Raw genomic sequence first — 9817 nt, 5'->3', positions numbered from 1 at the left:
ATGCTCTATCTGATGTGTGAGGGGTAAAAATTTTCTCCCAAGATGTAGGCTCTCTATTCACTTCACAGATTGTTTCTTTTGCTGAGAAGAAACTTTTTAGTTTGAGTCCATCTCATTTATTGATTCTTGATTTTAATTCTTACACTATAGGAGTCTTATTAAGGAAGTTGGGACTTAATCCCACATGATGGAGATTAGGGCCTACTTTTCTTCTATTAGAGGCAGTGTCTCTGGTTTATTTCCTAGGTCCTTGGCCCATTTTGAGTTGAGTTTTGTGCATAGTAAGAGATATGGGTTTAATTTTATTTTTTTGAATATGGATTTCCAGTTTTCCCTGCACCATTTTTTTGAATAGGTTATCTTTTCTCCAATGTCTGTTTTTGGTGCCTTTGTCTAATATACAATAACTGTAATTTTGTGGGTTAGTCTCTATGTCCTCTATACTCTACTATTGGTCTACCAGTCTGTTTTGGTGCCAATACTATGTTGTTTTTGTTACTATTGCTCTGTAGTATAGTTTAAGGTCTGGTATAGTGATGCCACCTGCTTTACTCTTCCTGCTAAGGATTGCTTTAGCTATTCTGGGTTTCTTATTTTTCCAGATGAATTTAATGATTGCCTTTTCTATTTCTATGAGGAATATCATTGGGATTTTGATCAGAATTGCATTAAATCTGTATAATGCTTTTGGTAGTGTGGTCATTTTGACAATATTAATTCTGCTTATCCAAGAGCAAGGCAGATCTTTCCATCTTCTAAGATCTTCTTTGATTTCTCTTTTTTAGGGTTCTGTAGTTTTTATTGTATAGATCTTTCTCCTCTTTTATTAAGTTGATTCCCTATTATTTATTTATTTAATTTTTGAGGCTATTGTAATGAGGTAGTTTTTCTCATTTCCCTCTCAGAGGATTTGTCACCAATATACAGAAATGCCTTTGATTTATGGGTATTGATTTTATATTCTGCTTCTTTGCTGAATTCATTTATTAGTTTTAGAAGTTTGCTGGTGGAACTTTTTGGGCCTTCTAGATATAGGATCATATCATCAGCAAATAGTACTAATTTAAATTTTTATTTTCATATTCCTTTAATTTCTGTTATCTAATTGCTCTGGCCAGTGTTTCAAGAACTATGTTAAATAGAAGTGGTGAAATAGGGCATCACTGTCTTGTTTCAGATTTTAGAGGAAATGCCTTTAATTTTTCTTCATTTAGAATGATGCTGGCCTGGGGCTTAGCATAGATAGCCTTTATGATGTTGAAATATTTTTCTGTTATCTCTAGTTTTTCTAGTGTTTTGAATATGAAAGGGTGCTGTATTTTGTGAAATGCTTTTTGTGAATCTATTGAGATGATCATATGATTCTTATCTTTGAGTATATTGATGTGATGAATTACATTTATTGATTTCCATTTGTTGAGCCAATCTTCATCCCTGGGATGAGTCCTACTTGATCATGATGCACTGTCTTTTTGAGATGTTTCCATGTTCAATGTTCCAGAATTTTATTGAGAATTTTTGCATCTATGTTCATTAGAGATATTGGTCTGAAGTTTTCTTTCTTTGATGTGTCTTTGCCTGGTTTTGTAATCAGTTACCCAATGCTTTTTATTCTTTGTGTGTTTATTATAAGTTGTCATTTCTTAACTGCTGTGAGCTTTATGAAAATATCTCATAGTTGTAACAGGATATTTTAAATTGATAACAACTTAACTTTGATCATATTAAAAACCTCTACACTTTTACTTTGTCACCTCCCACATTTTGCATTTGGGATTTTACAGTTTACAATTTATTATATTGCATGTCCTATAACAAACTATTGTACTTATTATTAAATGATTTTTATAGTAAAGACATAAGTGGTTTACATTTCAACATTATAGTATTACAGTATTCTGAAGAGACTGCACAAGTAGTGTCATCAGTAAATTTTGTAGTTTTGGAAAATCTTATGATACTTATTAATATCCTTCCACTTGAAGAATTTCCTGTAGTATTTCTAGTAAAATACATCTAGTGGAGATGAATCTCCATAATAGAGATGAGTTCATTTGGAAAAGTCTATACCTCTGCCTTCATATCTCCTTCCTCCACCCTTTCTCTTTCAACATGCTTGTGCTGCCAGAGATTAAGGAAGTTGTGACACGTGTAATGTAAAATTGTATTTCCTAAAAAGTTAACTGTATCTTATGCATTGTATAATAATACAATAGCCAGGTACTACATTTTCTCACCTGGTTTCTTTTGGTCTTGTGAATATATTTTTGCACCTTAATAATTGTTCCAATTTATGTTTCTGTGGAGGGACAATTGCTGAAAAATCCTATTTGATCATTTTGTTTTGCCATCCTCTCAAAAACTACTTTTCTTGGCAAAAAATTTTGGGAAAAAAATCTGCCACTTCTGTTCAGTCCTCTAGAATTAAAGCATCACCCTTATCTTTCATTCATCTCTTTCTCAGAGGACTCACATTTAATAAAAATTCTCTGTCAAACTCCCATATCAGTATCTCACATAATTCCATCTCTTTTTTACTTACACTACTTTTCCCCTACTCAAGGACCTCATTACTTATTGCATAAATGGTTACAATAACCATCTTAATCAATTCTAAGTGTTTTCCCATTCCAAACTAATTTTCATTGCTAAATGTAATCCAAAAATCAAGGTCAAAAGTTCAAATCTTTTAAGGCTCTATCACCTATTGAAATATTCATTTTTAAATATTACCTGTGCTTTTGGTCCCTGGTACTGGTTCAATATATATATTCCCATTTCACCCTTACATACTGTCTTATATATTCTTCAACTTGAAACTTAGTAGAATACTGATGATTTTGGATGCATAGTCTTAAATTGTCAACATCTTTGTAAATATCTTATTTTACAAAAGTGGAAAAAGCATTGATATTCAATAATTGAAAGTTTGTAATAAATTTTATCATTCCATAATGAACATATACTTAAAAACATCTTGAAAACATATAATGTTATCTGTCAATGAAAAACTGCTATTGATTATTTGAATGAAAACAAAACATAATAGAATCAATGTACCTCAAGTTTATTTTATATAAATGTGGATAATTGCTACATAGGCAGATCCTTGAGAAATAAAATAAGATTGCAAATGCAAAGTATCTAACACAATCAATAATTCATGGCAGCTTTTTGGTATTTGTGAATTCTCCTTGTTTTCTCCTTTATTATGATATTTCCTCATTTGGTGATACATTCCTATAAACTCCTAATAAATATTACAATTTTAGTTCCTGACACTAAAAAGCATTTTTAAATTTTCATTTTTGGGGATCTTATTCTTCCTCTTCTGTTCCAAAAACATATTCCTGAAAGCATATTTTATCATGTAGTACATCCTATTATAGTTCATTTTAGATAAGAATTTAGAAATCAGAAAGCTGGAAGTTGTTATTGAACATTAAAATAAAACAAATATCCAAAAGAAGAGAATGCAGGAAAGTTAAGTAATGAAGGCATGGCAGTACATCCTCAATTGGCTATAGGAGCTGATGTTTATTTCAGAGCTGGAATACAATGTGGTGCTGGAAAAGAAGTGTAATGGGAAATAGAGTTAGAGTATAATGAATGGATTTAATTTTCTTCTGTGTGAACAAAGTGAGACATAGGTAGTTGTACCCAATTCTAAGTGTAAAATAATTGAAACAGTATATGAAAAGGTGTTTAGACCTAAGGTCAATAGTTAAAAATGGATATAAACAGAAAAAGTTAAAAGTGTTTGATATGATGCCAATAAAAGGTATAGACTTTAGTTTTATGTGGAATAAATTTTTAAATATACTACACTATATATTGAAGTTTGATTTTGTGTTTATTTTTAAAGGAGTTGAATAGTTAGTCAACGTAAACATTTTTTGATAACAACGTGAAAATAGAAATAGAAACAGAGGTAACTACTGCCCTAGTTGCTATCTAGTATCCTTTCTTAAAATATGGTATGTAGTTCCCTGGAGATGTATCTAACACTTCTCCACCCAAACCTCATTCCTCAGCGGCCTCTAGGACATATCCAAGGATTTGGGATCTGAGATTCAAAATTTGAAAGAATTGGATTTTCATTAGTTGTAAAGGTGTTTATTGAACAAGAATTACAAAATGCATTTATTTTAATCATTCTTCTGTGTATAATTTGGAGTTTAAAAAAGCCACTTATTCAGTTATTATGCTGTGTTACACAGATCTGAGGAAATCTCTTGAATGGAGAAAACTATTGTAAAAACACTTTCTTTTATTTTTTTAATCTTGATGCCCTAAATAATTTTATAAATGCATGACTGTATTCTTTATTTTATTATTAAGTGTTTAAATATTTTGCTGTCTTCCATTTGTTCTTCAGGAAAGCCTTGCTTGCTTAGGAAAATGAGAAAAGCTTTTAATTATCTTCCTTAAAAAGGTAATCTTAGAATTACTCATGCTTTACTTTAAAAGCACAAAAACTTTTTGTCTTCAGAGATAATATGTGCCTTTTCTTCAACATAGCTTCTCAAAAACTAACCAAAGTATGCTTTATGGTAGAATATCCTGAACATATGTGCCAGGGACATGTGAAGTATTCTACATAAATAAAATATTTCTGTGGTTTTCTTCATCACTTCTGAAAGTATTTTTTCTGATATTTTGGTATATAATCCTTTGGAATTCCAGAGTTTTCACAGTCTGGACATCACTCACATTTATGATATAAGTCATCTTCAAAGGCTTAGAAAGTAGTATACAAATTAAGTAGCCCAAAGCAGAGTAAATAGGATAGCTATAATCAGTGTGTGTGGTTATGTTTTTAACACAAATTTTACTGGATTTTGACCCCAGAATAAAAAAATATTTTTTATGTGTGTAAAACTAAGGTAGACAAAGGATACCTTATGTAAAAAAAATAATGTTTAACATCACAAAATTTATATTTCATTTGTGTGAATGTGTGTGTACACAAAATTTGAAAAAAAATGTAGTAGTCAGGAAACATCCAAATATCAGTCAGTTTTAAAGGTTATTTATAATTTTTTCTAAACTGAACATACTATAATATAAATCCATTGAGAATTGGGCCAGCACACTTCAAAGAGTGTATCTGGCTTGCAGCAGCTGATTGTTGTTCAGAATAACGTAACAAAAATAACCTCTCATTTTTCTTATAGTATTCATTTTCTCACTGCCTATCATGTTGGATTCACAAAATATATGTTCAATTTACATAACTACAAAGTCCTTAAGTGATTCTCATAAATGATAAATAAATTTATGATGAGTTTTAAATTTTTAGTATGTCAGTTCATTTATGATATTACAAATACCTGAGACTCTGTAATTTATAGACAATAGCAAATTTTTTTCTCATTATAAATCTGTGAGTCCAAAGTAAGGCATCAGTACATTTAATGACTGGTAGGGACCCAGTCTCAGTTACCAAGACAGAGATTTGTTTATTGTATTCATTTGAGGGGAGGATCACTTTGTCCTCACATTGTGGAAAGCAGAGGGCACAAAGGATCCAATTCTGTGTCAAGTCTCCTTAATCTCATTCTTAGTGGAGAATTCTCGTGATCTTGTCATCTTTTATAGATTTCTTAATGTGGTCCATCGGACATTAAGTTTGGATATGTAAATTTTGGAGGAGATACATTTTAAAAAGACAGAGTATGATTACAATTTTATGTAAATTTTGGAGGAGATACATTTTAAAAAGACAGAGTATGATTACAATTTTAGGACTCCCTTTATTTTATATATATATATATATATATATATATATATATATATATATATGACACAATATATTTATTTATTTATTTTTATGCTATGCTGAGGATTGAACCCAGTGCCTCACACATGCAAGGCACGAGCTCTACCACTGATATGCAGACCCAGACCTCCATTTATCTTTTAATGAATCAAATTTTGAGCACTATTTGCATTCAAATTTAAATCAATTAAAAAACCCCTCATATTGCTTGCTGAAATAATTGAGGTGTTTTTCATCCCAGAAATATAAATTATTTCTTTTTCCTATTGATTTTTTTTCAGATTTCAAAGGCATTCCTGGTTGTTTCAGTTTATGCACAGAGATGTTGCCTGATGACATTCATTATGATCGTTATCATCACTTCCTTGTTCTCTCACTGATTCAGAAGACATATGCTTCCAGTATTTGAAAGGAACATTAAGAAACATCCATATTTTATCTCTTTATATTAATGTTTAATGTGAATTTTAGATTAAAAACACAACACAACTTTCTTGTTAATTACGTTGTTTTTTTTTTCTTTTTTTCTTTTAGTGCTGGGGATGAAATTAAGGGCTTTGAGCATAGTAGGTAAATATTCTGCCATTGAGCTATACTTGCAGCTCTTACAATTCATTTTCTCTGTGTGTGTTAGTAAATAAAACAAATACACAAATATTGAACCCTGGAGCACTCTTACACTGAGGTACACCCCTAGCCTGTTTTTATTTTAAGACAGGATATCCCTAAATTACTAAGGCTGGTCTTGAAGTTACAATTCTCATTTCCCAGTCTTCCAAATCACTGAGATTACCAATTTGTGCCACTACATCCTCTACAATGTATCTTTAAAGGAACAATGGTATTTACATAAATAAAGTTTGATAAATTTATAAGAATGATGATTCTTTGAAAACAGAGTGCTTCACACAGAAAGTCAAGTTATAGCCATGCTGCTCACATAGACTTGGGATAAACTCCCAGAGAAATAACAAAATATTTCTTGGGTAAAGGTGACAGGAAGCCCATTCTCAAATGGTGACATGCTATTTTTATAGGGTTTATATTGAACTAATGAACTTATAATTTGTATTGTTAATTTAACACACTTTATGATTTGAATATGTTAATATTCAGCACAATTTCAGTACCTTTCTGAATGGAATTATTTTAATGTATTTTCAAAGAGTGCTCATAATGTTGCATATTAGCTGAGCATAATTCTTGCCTAAGATTATTATAATACACATAAGAAATATTACATATCTTGCAAGAAGAACATCTAACTCAGATTTATGATACTAGAATGAGTTATTAGAGAAATCCATATAAACCTACAGTGTTAAATAATTTCATTTGATGTTTACAACTGTCATTTGGGTCTGAAAATGCTCCATATCACTTTGCCTAATGCCCCTTTCACATCTTTATTCCTTAGGATATAGATGAAGGGATTAAGTGTAGGGGTCACTACTCCACAGAATAGAGCCATGAACTTAGGCTGGTCTCTTGAGGTGGAAGAGGGAGGCTGAAGGTACACGCTAATGACTGGGCCATAAAATAAGGAAACTACAATTAGATGAGAGGAACATGTCCCAAAGGCCTTTTTCTTTCCTTCAGAAGATTTGATTTTAAATATGGCATGTCTAATACTAGCATATGAGGCAAGAATTAAACACAGAGGAAAAGCCACTATGAAAATGCATACCACAGAGAGTGTGAGCTCATTAGCCTCCTTTTCCCCACAGACAGCCTTTATCAGAACTGGAATCTCACACAACAAATGATCCAGTTTATTGATGCCACACAGTGACAATTTTACTGTAACAGAAGCTTCAGAGATTGCATAGATCATTCCAGTCTGCCACACAATGGATACTAATAGGATGCAGATGTGCTGATTCATGATGAAGGTGTAGTGTAGAGGTCTGCAGATGGCCTCATAGTGATCAAAAGACATGAGAGACAAGAGCAGACATTCTGTGCTCCCCATTATGCTAAAGAAATAAAGCTGAACTATACATCCCAAATAGCTGATGGTCTTCTTAGAAGTTCCCAAGTTAAACAGCAACTGAGGCACAATGCTTGTGGTGTAACACATGTCTAAGAAGGAGAGGTTTGTGAGGAAGAAATACATGGGACTGTGTAGATGAGTGTCTAACTTGGAATCCAGAATGATGGTAATGTTTCCAATCATGGCGGGTATGTTATGAGAAGAATAATGAATAAAGGAAGTTCTAACCAAGGGTGGTGAGCAAAGCCTAGTAGAATGAACTCTTTGGGGTGACTTTTGTTAATCAGTGCCATCCTCTTTAGTTCATTTCACATATAGTAGGGTAGCAAAAAGTCAGAGTTACAAGAAATGGCAAACTATAATTATGCATTAGACATTCAATCATGGAAGATATTTGTGCAATAAGTTGTGGGAGAAATAATATAAATGTTCAGGCAAAAGGTGAACCCATTTTTTTTTTCATGAAACTAAGTTAAAGACAGTTACCTTTAACAAGTAAACTAGTCCTTCTGAAACTGAACTTTATGAGAACTGAAAAAAAAAAAACTGTCTTCTTGGGTTTTGATGAGGATAAATTAGAAAAATAAATTACTGTGATTTGGCAACTCCAACATAAAGGTTTTCAAATTTTATCTTGCATAGAAATCAACTGAAGAAGCTATCAGAATGAAGTGTTGTGTTAGTAGATGTGACATGGTGCTGAGGAATCACATGATTCATTTTCAGGAGTACTGCTGCAACTCATTACTGAAATATTAAAAAGAACATATTAAGCTATCCATAATAGAAGAAGGAGGGGAAAACCTGGAGCTATAAGAACCATCAAGGTAGACTTGTCCACCTGTGTATACAACTGATTATACCACAGTGAATCTCACAATCATGTATATCCACAAGACAGAAAAAAGAGAAGAAAACTAAAAGTAAATAGCAGATAGATCACTAGAGTAAAGGGAGCAGGGGGAGGGAGGAGGGGAGGGAAATAGAAAATACTAGGGACTGAATTAGAGCAAATTATATTCTATGCCTTTATAATTATGCCAAAATGAATACCAATGTTACATTTAAATAAAAAGAATCAGCAAAAAGGGAAAAATCCCCAAAGGCTGGACTTCTCCGACCTCAATTAATCAGCATAATAAGTATATCATCTCCACGGGAAGTAAGAAGACTTTGATGTTAAACAATCTTAGCTACATATATTTTTTGGGAGGGGGTAGTGGGAATTGAACTCAGGGGCACTGGGCCACTGAGTCATACCCCCAGTCCTATTTTGTATTTTATTTAGAGACAAGATCTTACTGAGTTGCTTAGAGCCTCACTTTTGCTGAGGCTGGCTTTGAACTTATGATCCTTCTGCCTTAGCCTCTGAGCTGCTGGGATTACAGGTGTGCACCACCTTGACTGGTTCAATCTTAGCTGTTTTGAATTGAGGGAAAAAAATTAAATACTTTTTGTTTTTTTGCTGGTGTTTTCTCATTTTTTTCTTTTTCACTGGTGCATAGTAATTATATAGACCAGTGAGTTTCATCATGATATTGTGGTACATGCACATAATATATTTGATCAATTTCATTCCCTAATTCCCGTCCCTTATTCTTAACCTCCTCCTTAGAATTGATCCTGTTCATTCACTCTATTGTTTTTCATTCTATTTTCATGACATATTTTTATTTTATATTGTTTTATTTATGTTTCCCCAGTAGCTTTCAATATGACAAAAAATGTGGTACTTGTCTTTCTGACTATGGCTTATTTTGCTTAACATGATACTTCCCAGTTCCATTCATTTTTTCTAAAAATGACATAATTTCATTCTTCTTTGTGACTGAGTAAAAGTACACATTTTCTGTATCCATTCATCCATTGATGGACCCCTAGGTTTGTTCCATAACTTGGCTATTGCAAATTGTGTTGCAATAAACACTGGTATGCATGTATCTCCAAAGTATGCTGGCTTGAATTATTTCAGATAAATACCAAGGAGTGGTATAGTGGGATTAAAGGGAAGTTCTATTTTTAGATTTTTGAGGAAACTCCAT

General features: G+C 32.3%; 1 pseudogene; it reads right to left on the bottom strand.

Annotated features, from left to right (window-relative positions):
* Window positions 1–7133: 7133 nt before the first annotated feature.
* On the bottom strand, window positions 7134–8068 carry LOC143400860 (olfactory receptor 2B6-like; annotated as a pseudogene).
* Window positions 8069–9817: the final 1749 nt, after the last annotated feature.

Source organism: Callospermophilus lateralis, chromosome 6 (assembly GCF_048772815.1).
Source record: "Callospermophilus lateralis isolate mCalLat2 chromosome 6, mCalLat2.hap1, whole genome shotgun sequence".
NCBI lineage: Eukaryota > Metazoa > Chordata > Mammalia > Rodentia > Sciuridae > Callospermophilus > Callospermophilus lateralis.
Note: the sequence above shows the minus strand (reverse complement) of the source record. Positions and strands in the feature narration are given on the sequence as shown.